The sequence below is a fragment of the Tamandua tetradactyla genome, chromosome 5, assembly GCF_023851605.1.
Source record: "Tamandua tetradactyla isolate mTamTet1 chromosome 5, mTamTet1.pri, whole genome shotgun sequence".
NCBI classification, from domain to species: Eukaryota; Metazoa; Chordata; class Mammalia; order Pilosa; family Myrmecophagidae; genus Tamandua; species Tamandua tetradactyla.
Window position 1 is genome coordinate 71,810,562 of NC_135331.1, and position 16,772 is coordinate 71,827,333.

Sequence of the window (16,772 nt, forward strand, 5' to 3'; positions counted from 1 at the left end):
TGTATATGTATTTACAGGTTCATTTCTCTGCATTTCTAAATATAAATGTTCTTATCATTATAAATGGAATGATTATATATATATTTCCTGAAATTTGCATGTTTTCACCTAACAATACATCATAGACAAATCCCCCCCCCATAGATCTACCTCTCTCAGTTTGGTTTTACTGTAGTTTAGTACAAAATCTCCCTTGTTTTAAAATTTTGTGCAAACCCATTAAACTAGACTTAATTTTCTAATTTCACATGGATCTATGAAAACTTTTTCAAGTATCTAATTATTCTTTGGACTTACCTTAAGGTCCTCTGATCTGTAACGTATCCTACTGCTAAGGGCTTTAAATCTGCCTCAAAACAAGGGTTTCTTCCTGGGATGGCTTTAGCATTACCATGTGACTTATTTAAAAGCTAAATCCTCAGATGATAGCAAACCCTTTTTTAATTTAGAAAGTGAATATTTTCCAGGACCCCATCACTGTAGGATTTATCTAGATCAAAGTTCTCAAACTGTGTTCTGGGGAAAGCTAGCATATCACAATTGGTGTTCAACCAAAAGGAATTTCTTTGTCAAAATAATCCAGTAGTGCTTCATTCCCATTGGATATTTATGGTGTGCTGCATCATATTAAATGTCTTAAAGTTTCTGCAGAAAATAAATCTCTAACTTTGTTTAGCTTAGCATTTTTCAATTTGAATGCTAAATCCTTTTTTTGGGGTTCAATCTATATCTCATATATACACTTTCAGAACCACTCATCTAGACGCTTATATACATCATAAAATGTCCAGTAACATTAAAAATAAGTGACAAGCTAAATTTCAAATCTTATAAAATAAAGCTCAACATGTCCTTAAAAACAATTGTGAGGTTGTCATGAGGACTAAATGAGATAATGGATGTAAAATTTAGCATGGTGACAGTACGTAGCAAATGTTCAATAAATGCAAAGTCTCTACCATTATTAATTTGACTCTGTAGAAAATATTTACTAGTAACCCACGAAAGCTCCAGATACTGGAAAAACCTCATTACCTCTGCTCTGGAGAAGCTCCTGTTTAGAGGAAAAGATGTCCTGTAGTATGTTAAAACAGAACGTGAAATCATGGCTATGAGAGAAGGAGGCTGAAAATGTTGAGACAAGAAGGTGGAATAATCTTACTCTGGTGGAGGCAGAGAAATGGAAGGGAAAAATTTCCATGGAAATGGCATTTGAACTAATTATGATGGATATTTAGAATTTTTCAAAGCAACAGATGACCTCTTAAGAAGAATATTTTTTACAATTATTAAAGAAAATTTCAAACTGACCAAAATGAATGCATTGTGTAATTACTAGGTGCCTACCTTTGGGATGTGGAAGGTTCAGAGTTCGATGTACAGGAAGAGGTTGCTGAGCAATTTTGGGGCCCAAACCAGCTATACAAATTAAGACATACTTATACTTGGGACTTGAAACTTATAATTAACAATAACTTCTCTAAGTACTGCCTCTATCTATCTTCTTAATTAGATTCTTGAAATTTTAGGATTGAAATATTGCTTAAAATTCCTCTGGTCCAAACCTGTATGTTACAGATAAATTAACTAAGACCCAGACTGGTTAAATAGCTAAAAACTTGTGTTACTTCATTTTATGAAATTTTAGGTCCTGTGCATCTTACTGACCCTTTGACAGCTCCATTTGAATGATGTTGAACTTAGAGTCTAGTGAGGAAGAAGATTGGAAAACAACTAATTAGATAGCATGAAATAAGTGCTCTAAATATAATTTTAAGCATTTGGCTTTGGGAACATGGAGGTGGATATAATGATTTCCAGGAAGTCATCAGAGAATAGAATGATTCATTGGATTTCATTAGGTAAGAAAAGGGATGAGGTGAGAATGGCAACCAGCTTGATCTAAGACACAGCACAGAACTGTGAGTGTATGTTACAGATGAGGCTGGAAGATGGGGTCAGATCATGAAAAGCTACAATTTGAAGTTAAGGATTTAAAAACATTTTTATGAGTTAGAAGATCATGGAGTAAGTTTTCATACTCTTCTCCACCCCCACCACCACCACCATCTGAAACAAATAAAACATTGCAAGAAACTGTGAAACACTTTGTGGACTACTATGCTGTCAACTTAGTATAAATTAGTGAAATTTGTTAATTAATTCCTAGATCTTCATGATTTGCTGAATCTATGTATTTGTTCACTTATCTGATTATCTGGTAGCTATTTTTATTTAATGAATGCTTAATATGTGCCCTGCAGTGTGCTTACATTTTGCATATGCTCTCTCACATAAATTTTTTTGATTTGATGTTGAACCAGAATTAAAGTTCACTTTTCTATCTATAGTTAACTTCATCTTCTCAATTAACACCTATTGGTTTATTTCCATGGTAATAAAAAACTTTCTTTTTAACGTGTATTGTGTGCTTTCTTTGCTCTTATCCTAGTTCTTCCTATACATTGTGGGTGAATTTCTATTGGGCGTTGGAGTTTGTAAGTGCCAGGGACAGTGGAGTGTGTTCTCTCAACTCAGAGATTGGGAAAGAAACAGTCTTGATGCTGGTCATTGAGGGCGCACGTAGAAGGAAATATGTAGAACCCAATTGTTTTTCAACCTTTTGTCCAAACAGTTATCAGAATATAAGAATAGAAAGGTAACGAAGAAAAAAAGTGAAACAATAGGAGGGTAAAAAAAACGGCATGAAGAAGCCAGAAAAATGAAAATTATGCATGCCTTCCTACGGAATTGAATTTGAACTTTATCTTGATACATTGAGTAACCATCAGAGATTTCAAAGCAGGATATTGTAGGGTCATGTTTATGTTTTAGAAAGATCTCTTCTCTTTTTCTCTTTCTCTGCCTCTCTATCTCTCTTCTCCCATCTCTCTCCTTTGTGTTGGATTCACAGAGGAAAGTTGAGCCCTCAAAAGATAAACTTCAAAATGATGAATTTTCTTGACTAAGCTATAACACCTCAAAAGATAAGAGGGATCAACTTGGCCATGATTCCCAGCTCCACTCCATGCCACTATGTCTGTGTTCTGGGCTTTTAGTAAAATAAAACCCAGCAGCCATGATTTGACCTGCTATGTATGTGAATCTGCAGAATAATAGCCCATGTTGTGTTAGACATTCACTTCAGTAACCTAATAGTCTACAGCTTTCAAATTCCTGTAACTTATGTACTAGGAAGTACCTCAGAGCTGGGGAAATACAAGTTCAACATGAATGATACCTTTAGAGTCAACTGGGTAGCATTGCTTGTGCCCTACAGTTGGTAAAACATAGAGGGTTCAGGCCAAGCACATATGCTCATTATTTCTGCTGCTTCAGAGCAGTGACTAGTGACAGCATTTGAAAGAACAAAAGCAGCGAGTTCTGTCTAAGAGCCACTTGACCTTTTCAACTCTACTTGACCTGCACTCTGTCCAAAGTTCCTAAGTGGACTGAGTGTGCCTGAGAGTGCTATTGTCTACAGCAGCTTCTATTTTGAGATCACTGGCCAGACACATTTCTAACCCAATAGAATGACCTGCGCTTTGTGTGAAAATCCTGTGTGTAGAGCACAGGGCAACGTTTCCACATTGGTCCACATTTGTATTCTAGACAAGTTGGCAAGTGTATGAAATTAGCTCATGCAATTACCGATTGGGCTTGAGCTTCCAATAGCCCTGTAAATTAGCTCTAGGTAGGCCCCCAGCACAGGAAAAGAAAAATAAATAAATCCTTGTTTCCAAGCTATGGGAATAAAATTTCGTTCTGAATAAATTCATTTCTGCATGTTCAAATCTCCAGTCTTCACTACTGAATTTTTCATCTAATATAAACAACTGGTTTTCACTTTCAAACTCCTACACCTCCAGGATCTTACACACTGAGAACCATACACCCACATATTAACACGCCCATCATTTAAGGCACATGGAATTTTATGGGGACAAAATCACAAACTGGAATGTACAACCAGAACATATGCTTTTAATTTCTTTACTTTGTAGAGCTGAGCCTACATGAGCATATAAATATGAGAAACTGAACTCCCTATTCTTGCACTTGTCATTCTCTTCTTTAAAACAAGCAGAATTTTCTGCTTCTGATTTACACCCACACTCTTCTCCATCTATTCTTTTACCCTGCTTCATATAGGTGGAAAATTTTCCCATATTACGTAAGTAAAGACTTCTCTTTCCCCTCTTTGAAATTCCTTCACTGGAGACTGGCTTTTAATCATCCTGCTTTGGCATGTCCTGTGGAATTAAGGAAATAAATGAAGGGAAAAAAGAGTAAACATATTTCTCAAGTCAAGACATATTGCCCATTTGCAATCTCCATAAATATCTTATAAGTTGTTTAATTTCACCTGTATTTAATTATGTTGCCCCTTTTCAGAGGTAAACTCTTTGAGAGTAAATTTTTTCACCTAAAATTTTAATCCATTTTAAAGACTGGCTTTCTGTACATTCTGTAAGAGTCTAAGCATGCAGAAAGACTTAATAACCATAAAATAAAAATAGCTGGGTCATAGAAAGGAAACGTAACCTTGTCTGTCTTTTCTTGCTTTAACTGAAAGAAGGGCTGTGCCCTCTGTTAGCTGAAAATCCACCAGGATCCCTTAGTTTTTTATTATCTTCTACCTAGAGGGGAAGATTATTTTTTTCCATCTGTCTGATGGCATTTTCAAAATAATTCCTGTTCTATAATAACCTCTTCAGGGAGAAAAAAAGAATACAATTTACCACATCCCCATGATCATTATGTGGCAAATTTGCCCTTCAGATTTAACAATGACAGTGTTTTAAGCAAAAACCTAGACCTTGTACTCCCGAAGCAATGATCATCTGTTCTGACTTCTCCTTCACATGGAGTATCATCCTTAGCCTTGTTTATTTTATTGGTTTTAAATAACAGGTTACTTTTTTTCTAATGGCTGCATCCATCATGACAACTGATCCTGGTAGTTTTGGTAGTCAAAGATGGAAAAAGACAATCTGCATGTTATCTTTAAAATGGAAGAAAATATATCCATACATACATACTTACTTTAATTCATTTTTACCACCTACAAATGAGTTAAAGAGAGCACTTTCCAAAATGGCAAGCATGTATTCAAATATCAGCTGACATTTGGGCACAAATTGGACCCATGGAAGACGAAGATGCTGCATGCCACCAGTTAAGAATTTAAGTAGAAGGCAAATGGATAGCCAGAACCCGTCTTATCCATTCTGCCCATAGCTGCCATATTAATCTTCCTATATTAGTCATGATTTAAAGCTCAAGAATCTGCAGTTATTTTCCAATGCTTCTTATATTAATCAATGCTTCTGTTTGAATTTTAGATCCTTTTATAAATGTATCTTATGTACTTCAATTGCCTGCTCACCCACATATTTCCGCCTTTCTTTAAACCTTTAACGAATCATCATCATTGCTACTCTTATAGTAACTACCATTTGTTGAATATTCATCCAAAGATATTTCTTGAGGACTTATTTCATACAAGGCACAGTAAAAGCAATGGGAATAGCCTGGCACTGGTGAAGAAAATAAACACAGTTCTGTGTTATAGAACAGTCTTCAGTGGGAGATGGAAATGAAGCCAAAATTTCACATACATATTTAACAAAATAACCCAGATGAGGGGATGCACAGGTGGTTCGGTGGTAGAGTGCTCACCTTTCATTCAGGAGACCCAGGTTTGATTGCTGGACCATGTACACACACATAAACAAACAGAGACAGACAGACAGAAAGAGCACAGATTAGCCTTAGGGGCTTCTGGATGTTTTTCTGGAAAAGCTTAAGCTAAAACTTGAAAGATGACCAAGTAGTGACCAGACAAAAAGGCAGAAGAAACACAGGTGCAAAATCAGGAAGAAGCTTGGATGTTTGAGGAACTTAAAAAGACAGTCTACCTAGAGAACATTGAATGTGAGTGGAGAGTGATGTAAGATAAAGCTGAAGAAATACTTAAGGGCCAGATGTACAATGTGGCATCCTAGGTAGGGGTCAAGATTTTGTAATCTGTGTTCTAAGAAGTATGGACAAGCATTAAAGTGTTTAAAGTATAGATTTGATATAATATAAGCAGATTCTCAATTTTAAAATAACTTTTTGGTGACTTTGAGGAGGATGATTTGTATGAAGGAAAACAGGTAAGATTCAAAACTTTAGGCTATAGGTTATGTTGACTTGCACGAGCATGCTTGGAAAAAGGATAAAAAGTTGAGATTTGATTTAAAATATATTTCAGAAAGAGTTGTGAAAAAACTTAATGATTGATTAGATTTGGGGTATGTTCAATTGAATTATGTACCCCAATATAGTTATGTTCTTAATTGTAATCTTCATTCCTCTGGGAATGAAGGGTCATTATAAATAGGGTCTCTTAAAGATGTTAGTTTGAGTTAAATTGTGGCCAACTGAAGCCATGTGGACCTTAATTCAGGTTACCAGAATCTTTCATAAGCATAAAAAATTCACACATATTAAGAGAAAGCCACGGAGAGGAGCCAGGAGCCTAAAATCAATTGGAACCACAAAGGGAAGGAGAGGACATTGACATGTGACAGACAAGAGGGAGGCATACAACCCAAGGAACTGAAAGGATCCCTGGCAGCCAGCACCAGAACGTCATGGGCTTTGGGAAAATAGCATCACCTCACTGACAACTTGATCTTTGAATTCTCCTAGCCTCAAAACCATGAACCGATAAATTCCCAGTAAGCCAACCCATTGTGTGGTATTTGTCGTAACTGCCAGAAAAACTAAGACATGGGGTTAAGAAGGTGAAGAATATCAAAGATGATTCTAATGTGTCTGTTTTGAACAAGTAGGAGAATGATGATGTCATTTACTAAGATAGAGGAAAATAGAGGAGGAGGGAGTTGGGGTAGGGCATGCTATCGTACAGGAAGTTCAGGGTGGACATATTCCCCTTACAGTAATTGTGAGACAGTCAAGTGGAGACAACATTAGGCAGTTACATATTCCAGTTGGAACTCAAAGAAGATCAAAGTCTGAAATATCACCTAGGGATAGTCAGAATATATATCATGTCATAGATGCCATTTCAAAAGTGCATGTCATGGCTATATGGGAGATTGCATGGGAAGAGAGTGTGCCCTGATAAAAGAAACACACTGAGGCCCAGCTCTAATCCCTGAAAGAAATCAAGTATCCAAAGAGATAGGAGGAAAGTTTTAAGATTGTGAAGTCCCAGGCCGTAAGGACTGGGGATGTTTCAAGCAATGTGAAAAACTACTGTGAGGTCAAATAATGTGCAGAAGACAATGCTTATTAGACTTAACAACACAGGGTCCTAGTTTGGGGGAGATGATGTGCAAGGTGATTTATATCTATAGTTAATTTTCACAGTGCAGTAGGTATTATTGTCATGCTGCAGGTAAAGAAACTGAGGCTCAGAGTTGAAGGTCACACATTAAGAAGGGGTGGAGGGAAATCTGGGCTTCAAACCATGATACTGGAGAGATGATGCCCTTTCTTGATATTCTGCCACTTAACTCCATACCACCTCTCCATTCCCTGGACTGATTTGTTATTTTTGCTGTTTGTTTTTTGGCTTGTTGGTTTTGGCACTAAAGTCCAAGCCTCATAACTAGATTCTGCCTTATTTTCTTTTTGTCATAGGTGTGGTAGTCTTGTCTCTCCCACTAGATCTATGAGTTTTCTGAGCATACTGTAGGGAGAAAAGAATCAGCTTTGTGCTCCAACAAACCTGGATCATACCTGAAAAATTATGATGTCCATGCCATGCCTAGTGGAGTGGCAGATTAACTGATGAGCCAAGTGTATCGATGTGACTTTTATTATTTCATTTTATCCATTTCAGCCCAATGTGCTATAACAGAGTAAGATTAAATAAATATTTATCAGGACTAATTCTTAGAATACTGCAGGTGACATAAATTTTCACCAGTTAATTGTAACATCATAATTGCTAATATAGTTTAGGAATCATGAAAACTTGCCATACCCAGGGACTGAGAAGAGAAAAGAACATGAGGTGCTCTCTTTCTGTTTCTCCTTTAACCTGTGCAAATGTCACACTGGAAAACTAGACTCCCAGAAATGATGAGCTCTTTGAGGACAAGATCCATGATTCCTCTAAGTTTTCTTCCATTCTTTCTATTCTAGGGCCACGCACGTGATATTTAAAACATTATTTACTAAAATGAATAAATTTGATGTTAATGATAAGATGTCTTGGCCTCCATAGACAACTTCTAATGCTTTCTTTTTTGAACTAAAATGTCCCATGCTAAGATGACATTCTAACTTCCTATCTGCTGCTCTAAACTCTATTTGTAATACACGTAGGTATATATAGCTTATATAGATACATAATGGGATATTTCATCATCCTTTCCAAAAATGTCATGGGAACATGACACATGAAGAAGCTAAAAATGTTTCGTAAGGCAAAAAATAAGGCTAATAAATACTTTTACCATCATGACTCAGCAAGCATAATATATTGATGTATTGTTTGACAAGTCTTATCTAAGGTTCAGCCATGCCCATGTATGTGAGAATTTGATGGGACCAAAGAATATAGATATTTGAAAACTTCTAAATTGTCTGCCCCCCTCAAAGCTTTACAAATATAACAACTTCATGATCCAATGTGTGCCCATTTCCTATTATTTAGGCATTTTATACACATAATAGTTTAAAACTACATGATTCTGCTTGATCCTTAAGTCCTTTTCTGGAAGATTTGCTGACCTATAATAGCTCATTCTATCGGGAAAACGACAATAGCACATTTACCTTTTGAATTGTGTGTAGGGCCGTAAAATAGTCCTTCATCTTAACCTCTTGCCAAACTGGTCTCGTCCACATTCTCAAACATGGACTTCTACTAACCCCCTCTGGACTGTCATCTTCCACATGGACCATACTGTGGAAATTCCACTCCTTTCAAAGCACAGTTCCAATGCTGTCCTCAGAAGGAAGGGATATATACATAGTAAGTACTCAGTAGAGGCTTGAGTAGATTTTAATAGAAGCCAGCATTTTTTTCCCTACTTAATCCTTCATGTACTACTAGGAACACAATAAAAATTGGGCCCATTTAAGGTCTCTTTCTATAATTTGAGTGAATATGTATGAACTACAAGTTATTCTAGGGATTACAAGCACAAATATTTACAGAGGTATTCTGAGGATTAGAAACACAAATATTTACATATTTATGGTGTTCAGAATATAATATAGGCTGGATTGGGAGAATTTGGTAAATCCAGAGAGCTTGTGCTTATCTATAAAGGCAGGTGATTTTTTCTAGACTTTGTTCCATCTAGAAAAGTCCCTGGTACATAATAGAACTTCAATAAATATCTGTTTAATGATTGAATGACAGACAACTGACTGAATGAACAAATGCTAAATGAGAGGTCATTGCTTTCAAATCCTCTAACTTCTCAGTAAAATAAAAAGGGAAATCCAAGATTTAGGGAAACATCCTGAATTTTTTTTTATTTTTATAACTTAATTTTAACCCATTAAAACAAGAAATCCATTCTAATCAAACAATCTATAGACCAAGCCTAGCCTGACAGTTGGCAATTTACTACCCACTCTATATTCTTTCTTTGTGAAGTAATTCATTTCTAATAATTTTGAAACAGGTATTAATTCAAAATCTACGTCCTGCTTCTCTCAGACTAGAGTCATGGAAAATAGTAAAATAATAATAGAAAAGATAATGTGTACGATAGATAGGAATTATAGTTAACATTTTCTGAATTGTTTTCATTTTGATTCTAACTTAACCTTTCCAACAGCTTGGTTAAAAGGAAAGAAAGTAGCCATCACCCCCGTTTTGCTACCTTTGTGTACATCCAGTTTTTTCACTACTGTTCTGATTGAATCGGTGATTATTTATTGACCCATTTTAAAAGCAGCCCCAATGTCCACAGAGTGCTGGTCTTTGTCCATTTAGTCACAGTAACTGCGCTGAGAGAACCCATAGTGCAGTGCTTTTACCTGCTCAGTTGGTGGCTTGTAGCTTGCCCATTTGGGGATGAGTTATTTCAGAGGGCTTCATAAAAGAACCACCTGGCTGGACATTCAGGAAGGCTGGCTTCTTTAGATATGGCGCTACTTGAAGCAGCCCAAGACAATATCACAAATCATGTCCTCATTGTTGCCTTCTCACTGTCCCATTTGGCAAATATGGGTGACTGCCAAATACAGCAGGCCCAGGAAATCAACAGAGAAACTTGAAACAAAGGAAATTAAGGGACAAGTTTCCTTTTAAAAACATTCCCTGCATTGTGAAGAACGTGAGAACACGTCACCATTTTGAGGTCGTTACTTAGAAGTTTTGGGTAACAATCTTTAAATAAAACCTAGAAGACCATATATTTCAGAGAAAACACATGTCCAAACATGTATATTTAGCTTGTTGTCAAATGTAAAGTTAAGAGACCTAAAACAAGCAGATCAATATGATACGAATGCAGATGTCTCTCCAGCCCTTTGTAAGCCCTCATTTAGTTTGAGAAGCCTGGGCCTGCCAGGGCAATTTTCTCTCATGTACCTCAAGACAGAGATGCTGTGTCAAGAAGTCATATTTTGGGGGAGTTCAGATTTTAAAGAGTAGGAATCCCAGACACTTGATGTGGAATTCAACACATCACCTGTTCCTCCTGCTTTCCCCACCATGTACACACACACACACACACACACACATACACACACACGCACACGCACAAATAGTACAGGTTCATTAATTCTACTGTATCTAATAAAACATGTAAGTGGGTCTGAAAATATCAGTCAGCTTCTTAGGAAAAGATGGGACCTTTTCTAAATTCATTAAATGTGAATTTATTAAGTCAAGATTAACTCTTGTGACACTTGGGTTGTGAAAGTAGCTAGGAGAGTTCTTTAAGAATTTTGACTCTTCCAAATTTGTGTTGACCAGACTTCAGCTGTGCTGCTGGATGGGCTACCCTGGTCAACAAGAGTAGAGCTTTATCGTTAAGACTGTATCTGGGAACTAAATAATTCCATACATCTCTATAAAGAATAATTTATATTTAAAATAATTTTTGAAAGTCGTGCAAAGATAAAGTAGTTCATATCTTTATAAAATAAGACACCTAAATAGAAGCAAAAGGATTTGCAGCTCATCCTAAGTATAATGTTTCAAGGCCTGTGATGACACATTTGCCATTTAAAGTTCGTGTTTGCTTTTACAAATAAATGATGTCTTTTGGTTTATTACTGATAGGACCATATTGGTCACTGAATCCATATTTTCCTGTAACCACCAACCTGTCTATTACTAGTTTGCTGAATAGAGATCCACGCAGCCCACATCAGCAAGGAGATGGAACACCTAGGCAGAAAGCAGGTGGTGCCCTTTCAAATCACTGTGTTACAAGCCCACCCCCATGTCCCTACCTTCCCCCAGTTTCCAATCCTAAATTTGTTCCTTCTCTAGCTGGTTTAAATCCCTTAAGATTAAAAGCACCAGGTATAAGTATAGTAAACAAAAATAAACAAATACATTCCAGTCTTTATTTGTTCCACACAGTCTTAGCGCCCTTGATACGTTATCTATGCAGGAGATACAAAGATTAAGAAATCCTTGAGAGATGGAGGTGGGGAAGCACATGGCAGGATGGGTGGGGGGGTGGGTGTGTGTGCCAGGGCCAAAGATAAAGGCAGATGTATATGCAAGTGTATTAGGAGAGTTGTGATCATCCGTTACAGCAGAAGAATAGAGTATGAGGGGAAGAGATGTGAGAACAGAGAATAAAAAGTCAACCTAGATATTGATTTTTATACTGAAAGCTAAAAGCACGTGGGTCCTCCTCCAGATGATGGCAGAGAATACCCATTCGGAAAGTACTTGCTAGCGATTGTGTTTTTGTAGTGTCTGGCACTCGGTTCCTGCCAAATGCTCACTGAGGCAATATTTGAAAAAAAAATTGTCATGGGGACACAGGCACAGGTTTTGAAAGATCTTCGTGCAATTCTCATTCATCATCTCATTCTCCCCTTCCTAAGGGACACAAAAATAGTGTAGTGCATGCATTACTCATCCATTCACTAAGCTTCCTCTCTCTACTAGGCCAGGTCACCACAAAGTCGCTTAAGCATCATGATGTTCTTTGCGTCTTCATGCAGACAGCCTGAGAGCTGCCTTTCTCCAAGGCTAATTTAGAAAACCATCATTCTTGGGAGCAACCATACAAAGTTCAAAATAGCAAAAGTATTGTCCAAAACGATTTCTGTAGAAGTCTTCACACTATATTCTCATCATGCTCTGTTTTTTACTATCAATCATGAGAAAGCCACATAACCCGTTGCATATACTGTGGTGATGAGAAGCCTAGAGCTGAATTTTCATTTCAACAGCCATAATGCTATTTTCCTCCTTAGTTGTATGATTTGGAGCAAATTACGTAAACTTTCTGAATTTCAGTTTTCTCATCAGAAAAATAGGAATAATAATGATACTATTAATAGTAAAAAGAATAAATAATAACACCTATACTACCTGAGGTAATTTTCTTTTTAAAAAGGCCAGTGTAAAGAGTGAAATTTGAGTGTGTCTGTTTAATTACTATTTAGTATTTGAAGGGCCCGAATCAATAATCTGCACTCTAGGGTTGGCTGGAAAGAGTGTAGGGATGTTGCTGTCTGTTCTTAAGTAAGGTATTAGAGTCCAAAAAGCTCGAAGCTTGCTGTCTCTGAATGGTGCTCAAGGTGTGGACGTCCATTTCGTCCTCTGTACCCCTATTACATGGGGTACTTTGTGGCTTGACCCAGCATCTTGGTTTCACAAAGATGCTATCACAAATACCACAAACTAGTTTTGGCTTAGCTAGAAGGATGGGTTAGCTCACAGTTTTCAGTCTAGAAGAAGTCCAAAATCACGATATCAGTAAGGCTTAATTTCTCCAGGATTTTGGTGCATTCTGGTGCTGGCTACTCGTGATCCTTGGGGTTCCTTCGTTTGTATCTCTGCCTCCTGTCACATGGAAATCTCTCTTTCCTTTGTCTGCTCCTCTGGTTTCCTCTAACTTGGGGTTTATTTCTGAGTGGTCCTCTCCAATATCTGGCTTCTGTTTGTTTTGTTTTGTTTTCTCTCTTTATAGTGCCTCCATAAATATGGAGTAAGACCCACTCTCATTCCATTGGGCCATACATTAACTAAAAACAACATATTCAAGAACTTTCATTTCCAATAGGTTCACACTCCCAGGAATGTGGATTAAAGTTAAGAACGTATGTTGGGGCATATAATTCAATCTAACACACACAGGTCAAAAATTGGCTGGTCCTGGTTATTTTTAAGAATTTTAGTTGCAATTGCCCAGGATGTAACAAAAAAATAATTTTCATTCATGGTTTGTTCAGAGTTCCTGAGGCACAAGGGTGTGAGCCCCCTTGAATTTTCAAGAAGTTGTATGGCAATGCTTGTGTTTGCTTGCTAATCAACTTTTGTGAAAGAAATTGGTCTAAGACTTGTATTTGACAACCTGAAGATGTCTGAACTCCAAATGCCACCAATAAACAGAGGACAAAGCAAGCTGTCAATTAAAAGCTATGGCAGATCTACCTTTCTGGTAAGTTTGTAACATCAAATGAAATAGTGTATGAGAATGTATTGTAAAATCTAGACTTAGGTAACATACAATTTAACAGGGAACTAAACATGATTCCATAAATAGATTCAATATTTATCAAAAGTAGTTTTTTTTAAGTGTGTATCTTTAGACTTAGCAATTATACTTTAACGAATTTTTCCCAAGGAAATAATAAGTTAATGCACCAAAATTGAAATGCAGGAATTATCACTGCTACATTGTTCACAATGATGAAAACTGGCAATGACCAAAGGTCCTGTCATCAGATTATTACTTAATAATTTATGGTACATGCATAAAGTTTCCTAATTTCCACCATTAAAATGAATATATAGAAGTTCATTACTGACATGGAAAGATGCTCATAATGTACATTCCATAAAAAAGCAAATTGCAAATCAATAAAATAATATGACTGAATTTTTTCTTAAATAATGTATATGTATAGAAAAACATCTTGAATGGTATACATGAAAATATTAAAAGTGATTGTACCTAGAAGGCATAATTATAGGTGTCCTTATTTTTTCTCTATAATTTTGTAGGTTTTTGCTATTGGCATATACAAGTTTATAATCTGAAAAAAACAATACAATGAGATTGACCATAATAGGGCAGAATTACAAGGGAAAACTTCATGTTTCTATGTCAAATCAGAGAACCAGAAAATAAGCTTAAGAAGTTACAGTCTGACAAAAAAAAATTAAATAACTCCAATTCACAAACTCAGATTTTTCATATGAGCTGTGCTTTCTTATCACTAAAGGAATTCCCATCTTTTCGTACTCATTCTATCCTTGATTTTGATAAAATACTGAAAAAGTCTTGTTTTGGTTTGCTAAAGCTGCCAGAATGGGATCTATACCAGAAATGGACTGGCTTTTTCAATGGGGATTTATTAAGTTACACATTTACAGTTCTAAGGCCATGAAAATATCCTAATTAAAACATCAAGGGGAAGTTGCCATCTCTGAGAAAAGACTGCTGGCATCTAGGGCTCCTCTGTCACATGAGAAGGCATCTGCTCCTTCTTCTCTGGTTGTTGTTTTCAAAATAACTCTCTTAGCTCCTGTGGGTCCTTCTGGTTTCTCCCTGGGGGCATTTTCTTTCTTAGCTTCTCTAAACTCTCTCAACTCTCCTAAAGGACTCCAGCAAGCAGATTAAGACCCACCTTGAATGGGCAGGGTCACATCTCCATGGAAACAACCTCATCAAAAGATCCCACCCAACAATAGGCCTGCCCCCACAAGATTGGATTAAAATAATATGGCTTTTCGGGGGTACATGACAGATTCAAACCAATGCAGGTCTGAACCAGAAAAATTAAGGAATTCTTTCCATTATCAGAGAAAACCCTAGATCTTTCTAATTTATTTCTAGGATCTTATTCCAAATTCAAAGCTGTTTACAGATTAAGTTAGGCTCTGCTCATCACTCCACGTTTCTTGGTAGGTGATTCTAATATGCATGCTGTGATACTATGCCAGATTCCCTTATAATGAATAACCAGCAACTGATGGACACCATCATAGTGTATAATAGCAAATTATAAAGATTATCCTCTTTAAAACTACCTAAAGCTTTGAACTATATTTCAAATATTTGTTCCATAGAATTCTTCTATGGAGTAAGCAAAGTTAAGTACCTGTTTGGATTTTTTTTTTTTTTTTTTTTGGTTTTCGTTTGTTTTTTTAATGATCTAGAGACTTCCAAATGAACATTTCTATTCATTGTTTGGCTTCCTCTTTGTACTTAGCCTAGGATATCACTTAACTTCTGTTTATAGTAGTAATAAAAAGTTTCAAGTAATCTCCAATGGCCATTGGTTCAGAAATGGATCACTAATGGATATTAAACCATTATGGAAAAATTTTTGTGGTGAAAAGAGAACCAAATAATTGCAAGACTTCAAGGTATTACTCCACAGATTACTTTTGGTTTTTTTTTTTGCTTTTTTTTACTTTTTATTTTTTTGCACGGGCAGACACTGGGAATCGAACCCTGGTCTCTGGAATGTCAGGCAAGAACTCTGCCACTGCAGCACCATTGCCCGCCCCTCCACAGGTTACTTTTTAATTGCAAATGAGAAAGCTTTAACCTTTATGAAGAATTCTAGTGGGAACTAACTTAACCAATGGATCAAATTTAATGGTGGGACAATCTGATATTATGAGACTTCTGCTTTCATGAAATATGAAGTATAAAGTTTCATCTATGGAGGTATCTTGCCAGGAGTGTTTAGCTTAAAACTAACCAAGCGTTTAGGTCTTTCAGTTCACAGGAAATGCAGAGGATGGAGAAACTGCAGAGGAAGAATTAGAGAAATCCAGATTTATGGGCTATTCTGGTTTCTTCAAAAAAATCAATGTAATGAAGAAAAAAAAAGAGTTGGGGACAGTTCTAGACTATGGGAACCTGAATTGGAACTTGAAAAAAGTAGGTATAAAATAGCTGTAAAAGACATTTCAGAGATGCAGATGCTTGAAGAACAGTTGCTTCAGAGCTAACAGAGACATTTGGAGATGCTTTGAGTGCTGATAGAGCCTAACGCAGGTGGAGCCCAGCAGATGTTGCCGTGTGCCTTCCCATGAGATGCTACGCAAGCCAGATCCCAGAGTTGTGTCCCAGAGAAACTAAGTGAAGGCCCACAGATGCTTACAGAGAGAACCACTGGCATGAGAACCTGGAAGCAACAAACTGGGAATAAGGACCAGCAGACTCCAACCATGTGCCTTCTCAGCAGGTAGAGGTGCTCCAGACAGCATTAGCCTTTCTTGAGTGAAGGTAACCTATTGGTGCTTTGATTTGGCCATTTTCATGGCCTTAGAACTATAAACTTGTGATGTAATAAATTCCTTTTATGAAAGCCATTCCATTTCTGGTATACTGCATTCCAGGAGCATTAACAAACTAATACAGATTTTGGTACCAGAGAAATGGAGTGCTGCTGTGGTTTGCAAATACCAAACATGTTGGGATGGCTTTTTAAGTGGTTAAGAGGAAGATTCTAGAAGAGTTGTGAGGATTTTAATAGTAAAGGCCTAGAATGCTTTGAAGAGACCGTTGGTAGAAATATGGACTCCAAAGATATCTCTGACTAGGCTTTAAACAGAAGTGAGGAATGCGTCATTGCAA

General features: G+C 36.8%; 1 protein-coding gene and 1 long non-coding RNA gene across 3 annotated transcripts in view; one reads left to right on the top strand and one right to left on the bottom strand.

The window, feature by feature from the left end:
• The window catches only part of NLGN1 (neuroligin 1), a 714,506-nt gene that overhangs the window by 568,245 nt on the left and 129,489 nt on the right, over positions 1–16,772 (top strand). The window lies entirely within an intron of this gene.
• On the bottom strand, positions 3,986–16,409 carry LOC143684257 (uncharacterized). Its single transcript, XR_013175940.1, has 4 exons — positions 16,297–16,409; positions 8,800–8,968; positions 7,756–7,867; positions 3,986–4,253 (listed from the first exon to the last, which is right to left on the bottom strand). It is a non-coding gene; the product is annotated as an uncharacterized LOC143684257 (long non-coding RNA).